Raw genomic sequence first — 19,001 nt, 5'->3', positions numbered from 1 at the left:
ATTGTAAGTTTATGTAATCTAATTATATTATTTATAAACCTATTGAGTGGTAAAAAAGAGTATTGTTCTTTATAGAAAATTCAGATTCGAACATCTACATTTATAGGGGTGTGCATGTTGTCAATAACTAAAAAGATTTTGAATAAATATCATATTGTAGTCATCCCACACTATTAAAAAATTATATTATCTCTAATGTTATTTGGATTAAAACTAAAATTTTAAAAAATTTAAGATAAAAAATGACTAAAATATAATATAGGATTAAATCCAACATTTATGCATAATATAAGAACCAAAAGTAACATTTTACCAATTAACTATATGCTTTTGGAACGACTAATGATCGACTCAAATCACCACCATTAGCTCCTTCATTTGTTTTTTTTGTCCAAAATTTCCGTTATTTTAATATATTTGGTGATTAATATTACTTAAGTCTAGATAAAAATATTTTTATTGTTATTTTTTATATACTGGTCAAAGGTTTCATTTATTTATTTTCTATTTTCTTTAAACAAAAAAAAATCACCTAACTTCAGGTGCAGAAAACAAAATAAAATTTTTAAATATAGTATTTGTTAAATAGTTTTCATTTTTAAAAGAATTAAATACATTTGCCACTCGGCTTTCTTCTTCAGCCAAAGGAATTCCCTTCTCTATCTGAATATATATATATATATATAAAGGAATCCACCGTTTTGATCCATTTCCATTATAACAAATTATCTCCATATTTCGCTCTTCTTCCTCTTACCGCTCCTAATCGTAAAGTGCGCACCGACGGCTCACGAAATGGAAGCTCCGTCGTTTGTCTCCAGAGCAAGAATCGCTCTCCACTCCGCAGCTTCCAAAGCGGAGAGAGTTCTCACTGATTTGAAATCCGATCTAGGTAAATTTGAACTCTATATTTTTTGTTGTAAATATCTATTGCAAAATTTTATTGTTATTATTTTTTCGCTTTGCTATTTTTAGATTCCTTTTATCATTTTCCGGTCTTTATGATATTGTTATTAGATATTAGTGACGGAGTTTTTTTTTATCTTGTTTGGTTGCTGTTCGTTTGGTGAAGATTGTGAATTATCATATCCGAATGAATTTAAAAATGAATCTCCGATGAGAGAAGACGATTCTAAGGTAAATTTTTGTTGAACTTTGGAAATGAAATGTGGCTTTCTTTTTAAGCTAAAATGTAGGATTAGACTGTTTTCGTTATTGTTATTTCTATCTTTAGACGATTCTTGGAACCGTTTTTGGCTGCTGAGAAAATGAAGTAAAGTTTAGAGGTATGTTTGACTTATTTGAGTAAAAAAGTCGTAGAGTTTAGCTTAGTTTGCTTGGAATTGAATTGGAGGATTTGCAATTTGTATGCTATTTAGTTTCCCTGCACTTTTCCAGCTATCAAACTAGGCTTCAACATTCTGCCGAGTACTTAGTATGGTGAATTTTGTTGAGTTTTATTTGCACTTTTTGTTTTCCCTGATAGTTCATGTAGAATAATAAATTCTTCTTCAACACATATTTACTTGTTTTAGCATTAACATCTGTGCGGCGTGAAGCAGAGTATTCATGAGGTAAAACATTCAAAGTGGATGCCTGCAAATTTGGGAACCAAGCAAGAATGGCAGGAAAGATTCAAGAATATACGGTTAGGGAGAAAAGGAGTTGAAGATTCAGAGAAAGTTGAAAATTCAACAACGTCTGTTGCATTCTATGATGAAAACTTATACTTTCTCAAAGTAAAGAACGATACGGAATCAAAGGTACATTTATGATTCTATTTATTTTTGCTTACCTGCAAGTGAGAGTTGCTGTAATGAGAATTAAAATGTCTATTTTCTGTTCTAATAAAATTCAAATGAAGGGATTACTTAATGAGATTGTTGTCCTACAGGCTTTAGAAGCAATTCCCTCTGTAGACATTTTAAATACCATGGACACCAATAACTTTCCTCCAACTTCTGTTATCAAGCAATTAGCTTTAGCCGTTGAGTAAGTCTTTCGATTCTTGACTTCGGTTGTTTGTTTTCTGCTATTGCTGACATTGAAATTCATTCGATGCCTCATGAAATATGCTGATTTGTAAATTGCTACCTTTATTGGAATTTACTTTCTGGACCATTAACACTGCTTTGCCATACTATTTAATCTTTTGATACAAAGTATTTCTTGCTTCTGAGATCATTTTAATGGTCAAACGTGTGATCTATTTAATTGTCATATTCAGCTTGTGTATGGTGTTCTTATCTTTTTGTGCTTGCCTTTTGGTTCCAGGGCTGGAAGTAATTTTAAATCTATGAAAGATCTTTTGGCATCATCTGGATATTCTTCACCCGTGAAAGAAAGGACAGGCCTGACCTTCTCTGCAGTGAAGTCATTAGTTCTTCGAGACAAAGAGGATAAACTTGCGTCTGGCTTTGGTGATGATGCAAGAGTGCTTGCTTTGATTCATTATCTGTTTGATACAGGCAGGTTCTGTATGCGACTGATAGGACATTTGCTTTTGTTTGGAGATATGTTTCTCTTTAATCTTCACCTTTTTTATGATGGCCTTTCAATTTTTTTGTAACATCCGCAAGATATTTGCAGATGGGGACATCCTCCAAAGGGATCTTGTTTCTGATTCAAACACATCTACAACAATGATATCTTTACCAAAAGACATTCATGGTGCTCCTCCACATAGCTTCATTGTTAAGCTTTCTGAAGTCATTGGAAGCTTTAGTACCCTTCATAAAAGGGCCCTCTTTTGGTGCAGGGTTGTTACTGAAGTAAGTCGGTTATGCAGTATCTGTACTAAAATGAATGGTCAACACATATATAGAAAAGAAACTAAAATCCTTCATCTAATAAAAAGTGTTTGGAATCCTTTTATCATGCAGTTAAGAAGATTTTGGTTTGAAGGTAGACGTCTGCCAGGCATTCCTTTGGATGAGACTCCTGATCTAAATTCATGTCTTTTATTTCAACAATTACAAGTTATTAATTGTTGTATATCAAGAAAAAGACGGCATAGTATTGCCAATGAATCATTTGATTCTGAAATGGAGGAAACTAGTTCAAATGTTGAAGAATCAGATGTTGCTATAGTCAAAGTGGCTGCCACCTCTGCATTATATGCACGAATTAGTACCGGAGAATGTGTCCTTTGACAGGGAGCTAATCAACTGGCTGAAAATATGACCATGTTAGAAACTGGTGAACCTATATACTCACCTATTACTCAGGTTTGGTTGCTGGTTCCGCTAACAGATTGCTTACTGTTTGAACCTATTCCTGTGGTTCACTGTGTCATATATGACTGTAGGAAGGACCATTGCTTACAGAGGACCTTATCAAGGAAACAGAGGAGTTGGTGCTTCGTACAGGGAGGTCAGCATATTGATCAAACACCTTTTTTGTACGTTTTATATAGATTTCAAACTATAGAATTATTACTATCTTCTTCTAGTGGTCATTGTTTTAATCAGTTTACTGCGTAAGATTTGTTTATGAATCATAATATTATTCAGGTTATCCTGTTTTATTTAAAACTGACGTTATCTTTCAGGGTCAACCTATCTAATGCTGTTATGCATGTTGAGTCTGTTTTATTATTTTAAAATCTTTTCCATATTCTGATGTACACATCAAAGTTTTTGAGTGAAAATTGCACAATTTCTCTCCTGTCATATTTCTTTGTTGGCTATTTACATCATTCTTGTTATTTTCTTACTCATTACCTTATTTATCTTTTGATGGTCAGTGTTGGTGCTGGGTGTTCTCAACTCCTCTCCGACATGCAGGCTTTCAAGGTATATTTAAGCATAAAGAAATCAGCTCTATCTTATTACTGTTGTAGATACATATGAATGCAGAATGTTGTTTCAATCTATTTTTTACCAATCTAAATTTACTTTACCATTTTTAGGCTGCGAATCCTGGCTGTATTTTAGAAGATTTTGTTAGATGGATCTCTCCTCCTGATTGGACTGAAGCTGAGCCGAGCAATGAGGTTAACTCTTCGGTTACAAGAGGTCAACTAAGTTGCCGAATGAAAAAAGAAGGTTTTTTCTCTTTATCCCAATCTCCACTACTTAATCAAGTTTGCTGCAATTTAGTTTCTTTTTGGTCGGTTGTTACTTTTGACATGTGAACATTGATTCATTTTATTCACAATATTTGTACATTTCCATGAACTTGTATAATGTTCGTATGTAACTCGTTTTAGGAGAATGAATTCTGAAAAATTTCCAGGTGGAGGGTTTTTACCTCTTAAAGTATTTGTTTGACATTCTTAACCTACGGGTAGTGTCACTTGCTAGGACATTTCTATGGTTGATTCTGATATTTGAATTATATACGTTTTAGGTAATCTGTGGCGTGAACTGTGGGATACAGCCAAGCCGCTACCAACCATTAAACAAACACCTCTCTTCGATGAGGATTTGGCAGTGTAAGTTGGATAGAAAGCACTTTCTGTTTCAACCCTTAGGTTTTTCTATCGCTGAAGCATTGTTTTTACAATAATTGCATGGGTTATGGTTCCTGCAGGGAAGGAATTCTGAATTACTTAGAGGACATCCCCACTTGTGAGCTCTTTCAACAACTGTTTGTTTCTTTAGTAAGTGTTTTGATCTGATTTCGGACAATAATATCTTTATTTCTCTTTTAATTTTAAGTAATACATGATTAGTCAACTAGTCATTCTTCATAATGCTAATGTCTCATTTCTATAATTTTCAGCTTTCTTTGGGATTTACAATAGCAGAGGAAAAACTTTCGGGTAATGAAAGCTTGTCAAAGCTGTTCTATGACTGCAAAGACTACGTTGTTGCGACTTGCCAGAAAAGTGTCTGGAATGACAAAATGGAAGATCTTTGCCAGGTAGTTTCTGTCGTGCAAAGCAACTTGAATATCATATTTTTATTAACGCATGATAAATTAAATGCTAAGTAAAACGATGGAGTTCCTCTGTGTCGGGCACATTCGATATTCCCCAGTGAGGGAAATGAATCTTTGGTTTCTTCATATGTTTGATGGTGTTGGTTTATAAGAGTTTGTTTTTCTGTGGTCTGATCGTGTTCAATGTCAATAGGTGTATGAAACAGTGGAAAAGATGGTTGTGACTCCGGAAGAAGTCATAAAGACAATAAAGCAGGCAGAGGAAACGCCAGCAATTGAAAACGGAAACGGTTCTAGTGAACTAAAACGTCGATTTAAGAAACTCAGTCTCAACTTTGGTGGCAAGGACAAACAGCAGCATAGAAAATCCCCTCCGAAAGACCGAAAGGACTCTGTTGACAATCCTTCTCGATCATTTGCTAGCTTTTTTGATAGCAAATCATCTATATTTTCAAAGATATCCCCTAAAAATCTCTCACCTCCTTCATCCTTGGATGAAAGTGACTGGACATTGGTTTGATCGTACCATTCTTTGCCACCACCCCTCAGCATTCTCCGATAGGTCTTAGCAGAGAATAGTTTTGCAGGTAATTGTAAATTATTGTGAAATGAGCTAATGGCATTAAATTTGCTTCTTTTTCTGGTAATAATAATGTGCATTGCTTTAACAATATGTGAAAAATGACAACTTAGGAAGGGCAACGTAAATTGTCAGTTCTTCAAGAAACTCTTGCTTTCTGTTTGAGCTTGAATTTTCTGTAATCTTCATCCTCATCTTCCTCGGCTGTCATTTTCATTCGGGTTCTGGTCTTCACCTACCTTGTCGAATTCGAAATACTTGGAGATGAAATAAGGTGCAATAAAATCAGCCTATAAGTAAACAACCAGAAGCTATGTACTGCATTTCCATGAAAAAACCAAAAAAGGAAGTTAAATTCTTTACAATTGAAGAGAGAATTGTAAAAAAGAAATTCAAATTCTTTTATTAGTACAATATATTATTTTTATAACCATCCATGTATTTGATTTATTAAACGATTAATTTAGATTGAGATAGAGTATTTTGCATTTATAAAGATGATTTTTCTATTCAATTTATTTTATTTACAATTTTAAATCCAAACTGTTGACTTTATTTAAAGAAATCGGTTTAATTAATTTATAGTTAATTCTTATATCTATGAAGTGGATGTTTTAATTTTAAAAGGCATGTAATATGACTAAAATAAAGTAACTAAAAATGATTAAATTTACAAGTAGAATTAAATATATAATTTGTATAATACATTAATTAATAATAAAATATTAATTTATCTTGTATGCTTTGATTCATAATTTAAATTAAAAAGATAAATTTTGAACACATAGATTGGGCATAGTATAGTTACAGAAAAGCAGAATTTGACAAAAACAATAACTTAGACCTTGTTTGGAGAAAGACTGAAATGTCATCAGATTGAGATGTAGGGATTTTGGTAGCAATAAAAAGAGGATTGGAGGTAGCATTTATCCTCGAATCAACATTTTGATTTTGCAAAACCAGGTTCGGGGCTGAGTCGCTGCTGAAAAGGTGAACCTGATATTTTACTTTCAGTTTCTGTTTATTGAGAGGAGAATTCAAAGGAAGGAACGAAGAACAACAGTGGAGACATCTCATTGGCGATACTCGCAGTTGAAATTTTAGACCTTTGGTCTTCAGCATAAATGGGTTGGATTCAGGGGCAGAGGTTCGCATATCCATTATTTTAAATAAATTATTAAATATAATTTAATGTATTAAAAGAATAAAAAATAAAAAATTACATATCAATATTATTAAAAAATATTAAAAAATTTAGACCCTTATTTTTAAATTATTGGATCCATCACTGCTCGGATTCTAGGGGGAAGAAGAAGATAACAATGTGGGATATTTTGTCCAAATTTCACGTAGCCTAAAATAGATTGAAAAATCAAAACAGACAATTTGATGGGTTTGGGTTAGATTGTGATTTAGGTTTTTTAATATTCACGCATGGAAGTCGATTCCAAGGCATTGGCCATATTTTGTCTCTACTTTATATTATCTATACCTATCTATGGGCCATGTCCCATTCGGCTCTCGTAGAATATAACCTTCATTATGTTTCAGAAAATTAAATTAAAATTTTAAATCTCATATTTATATTAAAAATTATATGATACATAATTTTAGTTTATATCATTTTATCTATTTTAATGTTATTCGTTTTAATTAAAATTTAAAATTTTAAGGTTTAGAATTGAGATGTTAGAGTTTAGGATTTAAAGTTTAAAATAATTAAATTCAACAATAAATTTAAAAATATTAAATCTTTATTTAACCATCTCGAATTATTAGACCCTTGTGAATCACCCCCCCCCCGCCCCAGCATATGCACATTGCATCTCGATGAGGGCTTTGACTTCGTCAGTGTCCTTTGTGGTCTTTGTCTAGTAATATAAGCATGCATAGAGGGTTAATAACTCAATCTTATTTAGAGTCAATCATATTAATTGAATAAAGCCATAGTAATATGTAAGATGGACTGAAGGGACGAGTACAACAGTCACCCTTGATCTTTGTCTAATAATATAGCATGTATAGAGAGTCAATATATTGATTGGATAAAGCAATAGTAATATGTAGGGATGGACTGAAGGGAGACCGTCACTTGAACTTTGTCTAATAATATAAACATCCATAGAGGGTCAATAACTCAATCTTACTCAAAGTCAACCGTATTAACTGGACAAAGCAAAAGTAATATGCAGGGATGGACTGAAGGGACATGTGCAACAGTCACTCATGAAATTTTCAATTTAACATATATTTTAAATATATTTTTTGTGTTTTTATTTGATAATCCATTTTCGTCCTCTAAAATTTTATAAATTAATTTTCTCATAAAATATTAAAAATTCATTCACTATCATAAAATCTTACTTATAATAATTTGCAAATCCACAACTACTAGCAAACCAGTGGCATTAATGGTTACGCTCAAAAAGTCAAAAAAATTCATGGATATTGAAACAATACTTTACAACAACAACAATAATAATATAATAATAATAATAATAATAATAATAATAATAATAATAATAATAATAATAATAATAAAAACCCTAAAGACAGATATGCGAACAACACCAAAAATCCATGCAAATTGCGAGAATATACGTGAAAAAAAATTCATGCAATTTGGGTTCAAAAATCATAAAACCAATGGCTTCCAAAGTCAAGAACTAAAGAGTCCTTCCCTTTTGTGGTTACAGTTCCTTCTTTCGTCAAACGTGACAGTTGGGTGCATTAAATCTTCCAACACGGCTTTTAGATGAGGAAGATGAGCACAATTTAAGGCCTCAACTGTATTATTTTTCTAAGCTTTCATGGAGTTTTGCTCTTTTTCGCATTATAAAAACCCTTGTTGGAGCCCCCACTTCTCATCAAAGTCGTCTTCTTTTTTGAAGTGTTGGCAATGATGACGTCTAGGGTTTTTCTTGTTTTGTTTGTTGGTGCCGTACTTGTTTGTGCCACTAGTGCTAGGAAGTAGGAAGCTTACGGGTGGGTTTGAGGATCAGAAGAACCTGTTCCATCATCCGCCTAGATTCGGAGGTGGATTAGGCGGAGGAGGAGCTGGAGGGTTTGGTGGTGGAGCTGGCGCTGGAGCTGAAGGAGGTTTAGGTGGTGGAGCAGGATTTGGTGGGGGTGCTGGTGCTGGTGCTGGTGGTGGGCTTGGTGGAGGTAGTGGACTTGGAGGAGGTGGCGGTGCCGGGTTCGGAGGTGGTGCAGGAGTTGGAGGTGGAGCTGGTGGAGGTGGTGGTGGTGGGTTTGGTGGTGTAGGTGGACTCGGTGGGGGAGCTGGTGGTGGGTTTGGCGGTGGAACTGGAGGTGGGCTTGGAGGATTGCCTTGAAGTCATGCATAAGATATAACGTGAACGTATATTTTGAGTTATAGAATCAAGTGTATTTTGTTATATGTGTTGATTTAAATGTTAATTTTATGTTATTTGCTCCAAATTGTTAAATAAGAAAAATAAAAGCTTCATGAATTAGAAAAGCTTAAACCCTATGCTTGCCCTTAATTTCTTCGTATGAGTATATATATTTATTAAATGATTAATTTAAAAACTATAGTCGTTTCTTTTTTGCTTTTTTCTCTATTTTTATTATCGATAACGATATTAACACCGAACTAATCGTTCAATGTTAATTTTTCATTTTCATTTTCCTTCTCTCTTTCTCTAAACTTTACCATACTATTTTGTGTTTTTGTTTTGTATAAATTATATTACTTTATTTAATTAGTTTTATTTTTTCGTATAAAAAAGATGGATGATTTTATACTCTTTTTAGCATATTCTTTATATGCTCTTGTAGCCATGGTTTTCAGAACCGGGCCGATTAGCGAACCGGTCATGCTATCGGTTCACTGGTTCAACCGGTCGAACCGGTCGGAAGAACCAGACGACGTCATAATTATTTAAAAAATTAAATAAAAATATCAAAAATATTTAATAAAAAATAATTTTTATATCACAAGTCATATTCAAAGCAAGTCATAACATATATAAATTAAAAACCATAAAATCAAGTGAAACAAAACGATTCAAATTAACTACAACATAATATTTAAGGTAAAACATATTAAATAATAAATATAATTATATAACTATAATTAAAAAATAAATTTGGGGCTAAAAAAATCATAACAAAATGATATTGTTTGGTTTAATTTTTTTTAAAAAAAACAATCCCACATTGCTAAGAAACATAGAAGAGCATCCCAAAAGTCTAAAGAGTAAAAATATGAGAACAAAACAATCCCACATTGCTAAGAAACATAGAAGAGCATCACAACTAACTTCTATAAATAATAGAGGTAATTTGGCATTCAAAATCATGGAGCCTTTTGGTGAGCATTGAGTGAACTATTCTTTCACTTCAATCAAGCTCGAATTTTAGGCTTCAATTGAGCTTCTAATTTTTTTTTTAGTTCAAGCCTTTTTGAGTTCTGTCGCAACCGTCTGTCGGTTAGGCCCCGGAATTGGGCTTCGACTTGAAAAATGTGGATTGGAGTAGCCACCGATCATTTATTTAAAACAAATGGGTTGATCGGATACCCTATTTCTTACCTGGTTTGCGTCTTTCCAAAGATGTGTCGGGTTCGGGAGTCGGTTACGGTCAAGGAAGGATTAGCACCCTTGAACCGCCCTTTCGGTACTACGTAATTTCCAGTTGTCTTTGATTAAGAAAATTGCAAGTTAAATTAAAAGGTAAAATTTGATCCGCGTTACTTACCCTTAATGAGTTTACGGAAATACCCTTAAAAAAATAAGATGTTAAAAGAAAATAATAATAATAAAAGAAAGTAACAAAACTAAAGAGTAAACCAAGGAAATAAATGAAACCAATAATAATAAACATAAAATAATTGGATGAAACAAAAAAAATGAAATTGAATAAAATAAAATAAATGAAGATAAAATATATATACAAAAAGAATAAAAAAGGTAAAGTGTTTTTTTTAAAAAAGAAAAATAATAATAAGAGCAAAGAAACTAAAAATATAATGAAAATAAATAAATAGTATAAAAAAATAATATATATATATATATATAAATGTATGTATAATATAATAAAATACTAAATAGTAATAATAATAATAAATAAATGAAAAATAAATATACATATAATATTAACTAAAAAAATAGTAATCATAGAAATATAAAATAAAATGAAGTAAGAATATATATATATAACGTTAGGAAAATATAATAAAAAAATAGTAAATAAGTAAACATAGATAAAATAATAATAATATATATATATATATATAATAAGAAAATAATATAATATAAAGCAAAAAAATGAAAAAGAAGAGAATTATAATAAATAAATAAAATATAATTAAATATATATATATATATACATATAAATAATAAGGGTTAAATTAAAACAAAAAAATGAATTAGGGGTCGAAATTAAAATACAATTGAAGAAAAAAAGAACATGTGTGTATTTAAAATCAGGGGGACCGAAATGGGCATTAACCCACTGTAGAGGCAAAACACACGGATCCACACGACCCGTTTATAAAAATCCGAATAGTTTTTCAAAAAAAAAACACAAGCCTCGGGGGCTAGATCTACAAAAATAGATCTCGAAAACGCCACCGTTCATTGGCCAAAAACACTTATCTCGGTTTTCTTTCGAATCAAAACATAGCAAGGGTAAGGGAAAATAACATGCGAAAGTATGAACTTTACCTTTCAAAATATAAATGCTTCGAAAAATGGCTACGAGTTGCTTGTAATTTTTTGCTTGGTATTTCGTATATCTCTTCCGAATGTGTTACAATAGTGAGTTACAATGACTATTTATAATGCTTGTGGATCCTATCTTTATGAGTTTAAATAATAGTAGAACTCTATCCTATTTTTAGGAGTTTGAATCCTAGCAAAATTCTATCCTATTTTTAGGAGTTTAAATCCTAGAAGGACGAAAAGGTGTGTTGACAGATGCCCCTCTTTGCCTATAGTCGTGTAACGGGGATATGTCAAAGATTAAAAGACATACTTTTCGTTCAGTGGAGTTAAAAATTGACTCTGATGTTTCAATAACTCCCTGTTGAATTGAGTTACGGATGACTCCTCCATCGTGAAGTCGAGTTCATCTTGAAATTGTATGAAATTGAAGCCGTAGTTCGGAATTTGAATCAGCACGTGGCTTCCCGTTGCCCTTCGGTCTTCTTCTCGGTTTAAAGACCTTGGATCGGAATCGAACTAAAAAATCTTCATTGACAGATAGTTTTTTCTTGACTTAAGCTATGCTGCTTGAAAATTGTTGCTTGTCACTCAAGCACGGCTAACCCAGGTCCTCTTCTCGACTTGAAAACCTCGATTGCAACCGGAAAGTAGTGCGATTGATGTGTCATCGAGCTGAATGGAATCGAACTCGACAATTTTGATGGCAGATAACCCTTCTAGCTTTGAGTTATGTTGTAAATGATGTGACTTGGAGCTGAGCGTAGTCGAACTCGAAGGTCTTTGTTGACAGATAATCCTTCTGTGAGTTGGATATCCCTCGTCGTGAAGTTAAAATCCAATCTAAAGATGAATGATGCTTGTGTGCACGATTCCCTTCGTCGTGAAGTTGAAACCGCGGGTGGCCCCTTCGTCGTGAAGTTGAGCCTAGAATTGGATATCCTTCGTCGTGAAGTTGAAATCCAAGTAAGTAGCATTGTTCCGAGTCCAATATCCTCCGTCGTGAAGTTGAAATTGGCTCTGGAATCGGGAAATTATTTGTTGACAACCAGCCGTCCCTTCGTTGTGAAGTTGAACTTGTGTTGTCTCAAGTCCAATATCCTTTGTTGTGAAGTTGAAATTGGCTCCAAAATTGGGAAATTATTTGTTAACAACCAACGGTCCCTTCGTCGTGAAGTTGAACTTGCGTTGTCTCGAGTCCAATATCCTTCGCTGTGAAGTTGAATTTGGCTCTGAAATTGGGAAGTTGTTTGTTGACAACCAGCGAACCCTTCGTCGTGAAGTTGAACTTGCGTTGTCCGGAGTCCAATATCCTTCGTTGTGAAGTTGAAATTGGCTCTGAAATTGAGAAGTTGTTTGTTGACAACCAGCGGTCCCTTCGTCGTGAAGTTGAACTTGCGTTGTCTGGAGTCCAATATCCTTCGCTGTGAAGTTGAAATTGGCTCCGAAATTGGGAAATTTTTTGTTGACAACCAGCGGTCCCTTCGTCGTGAAGTTGAACTTGCGTTGTCTGGAGTCCAATATATTTCGCTGTGAAGTTGAAATTGGCTCCGAAATTGGGAAATTGTTTGTTGACAACCAGCGGTCCCTTCGTCGTGAAGTTGAACTTGCGTTGTCTCGAGTCCAATATCCTTCGCTGTGAAGTTGAAATTGACTCTAAAATTGGGAAGTTGTTTGTTGACAACCAGCGGTCTCTTCGTCATGAAGTTGAACTTGCGTTGTCTGGAGTCCAATATCCTTCGTTGTGAAGTTGAAATTAGCTCTGAAATTGAGAAGTTGTTTGTTGACAACCAGCGGTCCCTTCGTCGTGAAGTTGAACTTGCGTTGTCTGGAGTCCAATATCCTTCGTTGTGAAGTTGAAATTGGCTCTGAAATTGGGAAGTTGTTTATTGACAACCAGCGGTCCCTTCGTCATGAAGTTGAACTTGCGTTGTCTTGAGTCTAATATCCTTCGCTGTGAAGTTGAAATTGGCTCTGAAATTGGGAAATTGTTTATTGACAACCAGCGGTCCCTTCGGCGTGAAGTTGAACTTGCGTTGTCTGGAGTCCAATATCCTTCGTTGTGAAGTTGAAATTGGCTCTGAAATCGAGAAGTTGTTTGTTGACAACCAACGGTCCCTTCATCGTGAAGTTGAACTTGTGTTGTCTAGAGTCCAATATCCTTCGCTGTGAAGTTGAAATTGGCTCTGAATTTGGGAAGTTGTTTGTTGACAACCAGCCGTCCCTTCGTTGTGAAGTTGAACTTATGTTGTCTCGAGTGTCACGATATCCTCCGTCGTGGAGTTGAAATAGTGGATGGCCACTTCGTTGTGAAGTTGAGCCTTGACTTGAATATCCTTCGTCGTGAAGTTGAAATCCAAGTATTGTATGTTGCGGGTGGACACAATTCCCTTCGCCGTGAAGTTGAAACCGTGGAGACCCCTTTATTGTGAAGTTTGACTTCGAGCTAGATATCCTTCGTCGTGAAGTTGAAATCCACTCTCGAGCAAATTTTATTGTTTCGAGAGAAACTTTCAATCTGTCGAGTTAGTCGAAGTGTAGCTTCTTGCTGCTGAGTTAAGCAACCAACATGAATCTTTAAATGTGCTTTTGAATCGAGTATCATTCGTCTTGAAGTTGAAACTTGACTCTAAAAGCTGCAAAAAATTATGTATGTGGAAAATGATAAATATGATGCTCTAAAATGTATACATAAGATGCATGTAACATGAATTGGTTATATTTTATCTCCTGAAAAAGGTCTGATAATTTGCATTAGGATGTTGAATCCCCAAATGATGCCCCAATATTTGATGTTGAATCTCCAAAGATGCCCCAAATGTTCCTCATTTCTTGCTTCAGCATTGATTCTGAGCATGAGTTTTTTGTCTAAGAGTCACATGTCATTTACCAAGATCCACTATAGAGAGACTGTCTTGTTTGAAAAAAAATGTTTTTCTTTCTCTTTTATTTTCAAAGTTCTGAAAATATCAATAAAGAGTTTCGAAAAATGTTTAATCAAAAGTTTTGAAAATATTGTCTCTTTCACGGTTTTACAATTGAGACGAATCATAAAACTAGAGTTCATTGTATATCAAATGTTTAATTACAATGTTAATCCTTCAATAAATTATAGCTATTTGACACGTGCCAAGATCAAAGCTATCTTTGGGAAATGGTTAAGTAAGGAAAAGATAAAAAGGTCTCAGGTTATTGTGTTTGGCCAAAGGTTTGGCATTTGATGCTCAAAGGTTTGATGGGGTGATTGTACGCTCCTCTACTGGAAGTGTTCTCCGACTCCCAGCTTTCATAGTCACATTTGGATTGTGCGATGCCTTATCAAGGAATTTGTGTGATCGCCTCAGTTGCACAATTTTTATATTCGAGCCGCCTTTTCTGGTTTTCAACTCGAAACCTCCTTTGGTTTCAAGACGTTATTCAGGATTTACGTCTTGAACCCCCCTTGTTATTTTTCTCTACCATGCATTAATTACATTGTTTTTTACAAACAAAGATTAATCTTGATGGACGGGATAAAATCTGAAGATATTCTCTTCTGTTTAGAAATCCATGTATGATTAGAATGGACTTTTAAGGTACGTAATGTAGGTCAGGGTTCATGGTTATAAAAGAAAAGGATAAATAGGCCCAAATAAGTGTTTCAGGGTGTTAAACCAAGGATCAATTCATTCTGATGCCTTCAATCTTGCTCGAAATGTTTCTCTCTCTTGATGCTCTATGATCTTCGAGTGAAGTGATTCAGTGATTCGGGAATGATTGTGCTTGATCAATCTCATAGTTTGAAGTTTGATGTACCATTTGTCTTTATGGAATCTTTGCATGTGCTTTTTTGTCCCTTTTTCTTTTTGATTTTTTTTTCTTCTTTTCTTTTTTGTTTTTTGCCCTTTTTGTTCTGATTGAATCTTCGCACTTGGCATTTGGTTCACCTTTTGGTATATCATCTGAATCAATGTCTTTACTCATGTGAGCATATTTCTTCCACCTTGTCCCTAGTGTGGAGGGTGATCCTTGGTTATGGTTGAATCAGAAGAAAAATACTACAGGCTCAAAAGGGGACACAAGGGATATATTTTTTCTCCTGTTGTGAAGGGATAAATAAAGAAAGTCGTTCATCATTTCATACATGTAAATCTTCACAGAAGAGGTATCCCTAGGGGGATAGATTTTCAAGATTAATTCTATTTGCATGAAAACAGTGTAATCAATGTATGATAGAATTATTTCGAATGAATTCTTCTTCTTTTTTCCCAGATGTTTCAATGTTCAGGCTTCCCGCGAGATGTCCCAAGTTGGTTCTTTAGAAGAATGCTCATGTTAAAATGAACAACTCGATGCTTTGGGTTTTAATGGTAAGAAAGGTTATTTTTTTAGTCTAAAAAAGAAAGTGGTGTATTCTTATTGACTCAAAGAAAGGTATGAGCGTATCAAAAAGATAAAGGCAATGTTCAAGAATTTCAAAATGAGGTAATGTCAAAATTTCATCTTTTGGTAATGATCACGAGTTGTTTTGGGCAAAGAATCAAGGTATTTTATTTTGGGGTTTGAGACAGGGTAAGAAATGTCTAATCTTTCCATATGTCAAAAATCTATAATTCTTGAAGAATTAAAAGAATCATTAATTCATTTAATATTCGAAGAACTAAAGATTAAAATTTGTTCAATTGCTCCACCTTAGAAAGCAGCATGAATTCAATCATTTAAAAGATTAAGCAAACATGAAAGATCAAAGACGTGTTCAAACAAAACAATCCTCTAAGTGCAAATGGTATATGCCATGCCCCCTTCTTCGGCAAGCGCCTTACAGTTTTCAGAGGAATGTTTGGGGCTTCTTATGTGGTAACAGCTAACAGCTTCAACATCGTAGCTCTTAGGATATGTGGATTTTTTTCTTAGATCATCCTGGCTGGCTTTGTCCTACAATCAGCTGATCAGGCTCTCACTGTATTATTTTCAGTTTTTTCTTTTGATGTTACAATCTTGCTTCCATGTGGTGTCATGTCGTTAAAACCACTTCATCGAATCCTCCATGAAGAAATTTCATGTTTATAAAAATGCTTAAAAATGAAATGTAGATGCACAACGCAAAATGAAAAAAAAATGCATGAAATGTTCGAGGCATTGATCCAGAAAAATGTCCATTATTATAAATAATCCTTATTTTGTCAAAAATGTTTTATCTTGTAAGAGACATAAAAACAATCAAAGGTACATTCGGACTAAATCCTCTAGACCCCGAACAACTTCCAGCAGGTTGACAAGTCTTCTGTTTTCATCTGTCACTGGTTGTATACCTTGTCGAACCACTCCAGCTTCCCTTGTCAGGCCATGTAGATGGCGAGCTGCCTTCTGTACTTGATCCAGGAAGTCTCGGATGACTGTGTCTCTGGCCTTCACACTTTGTTGTGCTTGCTCCCAACGGAAACGCCACTGCAAATCCCCGTCGAAGGGCATTATCTGAAGCTCGCTCACTTGCTTTTTGAATCCATCTACAATAGGTTCTAACTCAGCTATTGTTTTACCATCTCTCTCATGTTGTTTTTCCAGATCAGCCATTTGGATTCTCAGGCGTTGGTTTTGATGCTGACTGTCTGCTAAGCGCCTCTGGGCAGTCTTCATCTGTTCCTTCCAAGTTCTCTCATCAGGCCCCTCGAATTTTCTTTTCAGGCTATGGGCTTCATCTTTCCAATACTCAGAGGACACTTTCAACTTGGAGTTATCCTTGACAGCATCTTGATACCCCTTTCTCATATCTTTGAGCTCAAAACGGACTCTTTTCTGCTCTCTTTCCAGTTTATCTGCTCGATCTTTCTGAGATTCGGCATCTAGCTTCCACTGATAGCGCTCGGCTTCAAGTTCTCTGACCTTCTGCTTTAACTCATTTTTCACAGCTTCAAACTCTGCCTTAGCTATCTCAAGTTCAGAAGGGACTTGCTTGAGATGTTCCTCCATGGTCTGTGTGTCCTCACAGTCTGGCACCGGGATGTTATCATTCTTTCTCAATCTTCGCCATTCCACATAATCCGGAGTGAACATATCTCTAGCAGCCACAACATCTATCCGGGATACTTTCTTCCATGACTCGACTATCTCTTTGATCTTCTTCTTATAACTGTCACCGTGATACACAAACTCTGATGTAGATAATACGTATGTTGCTGGGACAAACTGACGTGCCCCATACTGTCTAAGTGTCAACAACAGAGCATACCCAACTGCACCCTAAAGTCCAAGTAAGGTCATAGTATCAGAATCCCCAAATCGAAAAAAAACATCACTGAGGAACAACCAGGGGGCTCTCCAAGTAATATCCCGGTCCTAAATATGTGTGAAGACCTTCATCCATTTTTCATTCGAAACACCTTCAAGCCATTTCATGGTGATGAACTCTCTCAAAGGTGAATACGTAGTGCTAAATCGGCGGTAGGCAACCCCATTAGTCTTCCAGAAGTGGCTGTGAATCCAGACTTGAAGGAGCTGAACACATCCAATGAATCTACCTCCGCCATCTCTTCGGAAATAGTTGAGAGACCGAAAGGTCTCGGCTAAGATGGTTGGTGCTGGGTTGACTCGTTTCGGAAGTTACTCAATCAGTTCCACCACGGCTGTGTCAATGCATCCCAAAATCTTCGGAAAGATGATCAAGCCATACAGACCTAGTGCAAAAAAGGTCTATAGTCTTTCATTCATCAGGGTGGTCATTAGTTTCCTTATGTGAATCCACTCAATTCCTTTCCCGTTACCTTTGTTTCGGAGTCGGTCAGTCACCCACTTTTCATCAACCCCTGCAATCTTGGCCAGTCTGTTCTTGAAAGGCTGACTCTTGATGTGTTTGATGTAGGCTCGCTCCAGTTTAATGCTTTCACAGTGCAATAGTGTAGTATACTCATCGATGGTAGGTACCATGTCCTCTTGGTTAAAAGTGAAGCAATTGTATCTCGTGTTCCAGAATTGAACCAAGGCTCTGATTAAGGGCTCACCGGTCTTAACATGAAGCAAAAGTGCAATGTCACTATACCGCTGACTGAACTTCTGTTTTCAATCATTCTTCCAATTGTCCCAGATGTCTCGAAGTTCTTGCATATTGTTCTATTTTAGGCTGATAGAGGCTTAGCTAACAAGCTCTGACACATAACTTCCTTGAAGACTGTCTCCCTTTTCTTTCTGAGTATTCTCGGACCATAGTCGTACCTCGGGGTTTTTAATCTCCTGTATTACAACACCTTTGTCCACTAATGCAGATTATTTATGGTTAACGAACACATTTTTTGGTGGATCAACACCTCTTTTGAATGATGCAGATGATGGAAATAAAATAAAAGAGAGGAAAAAAAATGAAAAGAGTTAGTAAGGTAAAGATAATAATCAAAGCAATCATGAAAATAAAAGTCATATCCCACATGCTTATTATTCCTATCCGTACATGATCTCTATCCCACAAGTTGATTTTGAACAAGTCCTAACCGCATAAATTTCTAGTTCACATGTTTTGAACAGAAAGTAAAGCAGAAAATAATTTTAGCATCCTAGGGTTTAAAACGAGGTTTTGGGATGGGCCCTAACTCCTTGTAGTCTCCGAGTTTAGGTTCTAAAAAAAGGTACTTGAGTTCTACTTGTCGGTGCCCCTTTGGGCTTGCCAGACCTTTAGTCCTAAACCCATCACAGGCTTGTGTGGACTAAGTTAAACTCGAGATGACACATTCCCTTATGCCTGCACGGTGAATAAATTCACACGAAGACATAAGGTATATGAATCCCGAAGGCTACTTGCTAGGCCTGCACGGTGAATAAATTCACACGAAGGCGTCGTTTTCACCCCCACTTAAAATAGGGTTTGAAGCTCGGGTATAAAG

The 19,001-nt window shown here is 35.2% G+C and overlaps 2 pseudogenes; both read left to right on the top strand.

The window, feature by feature from the left end:
* The first annotated feature begins 620 nt into the window (after positions 1 to 620).
* Positions 621 to 5,559, top strand: LOC120198485 (annotated as a pseudogene).
* Positions 5,560 to 8,154: 2,595 nt separating this feature from the next.
* LOC120198271 lies at positions 8,155 to 8,833 on the top strand (annotated as a pseudogene).
* Positions 8,834 to 19,001: the final 10,168 nt, after the last annotated feature.

This window comes from Hibiscus syriacus, unplaced genomic scaffold (assembly GCF_006381635.1).
Source record: "Hibiscus syriacus cultivar Baekdansim isolate YM2019G1 unplaced genomic scaffold, ASM638163v2 tig00117056_pilon, whole genome shotgun sequence".
NCBI classification, from domain to species: Eukaryota; Viridiplantae; Streptophyta; class Magnoliopsida; order Malvales; family Malvaceae; genus Hibiscus; species Hibiscus syriacus.
The sequence above is the reverse complement of the archived record's forward strand: the minus strand, read 5'-3'. Positions and strand labels throughout refer to the sequence as shown.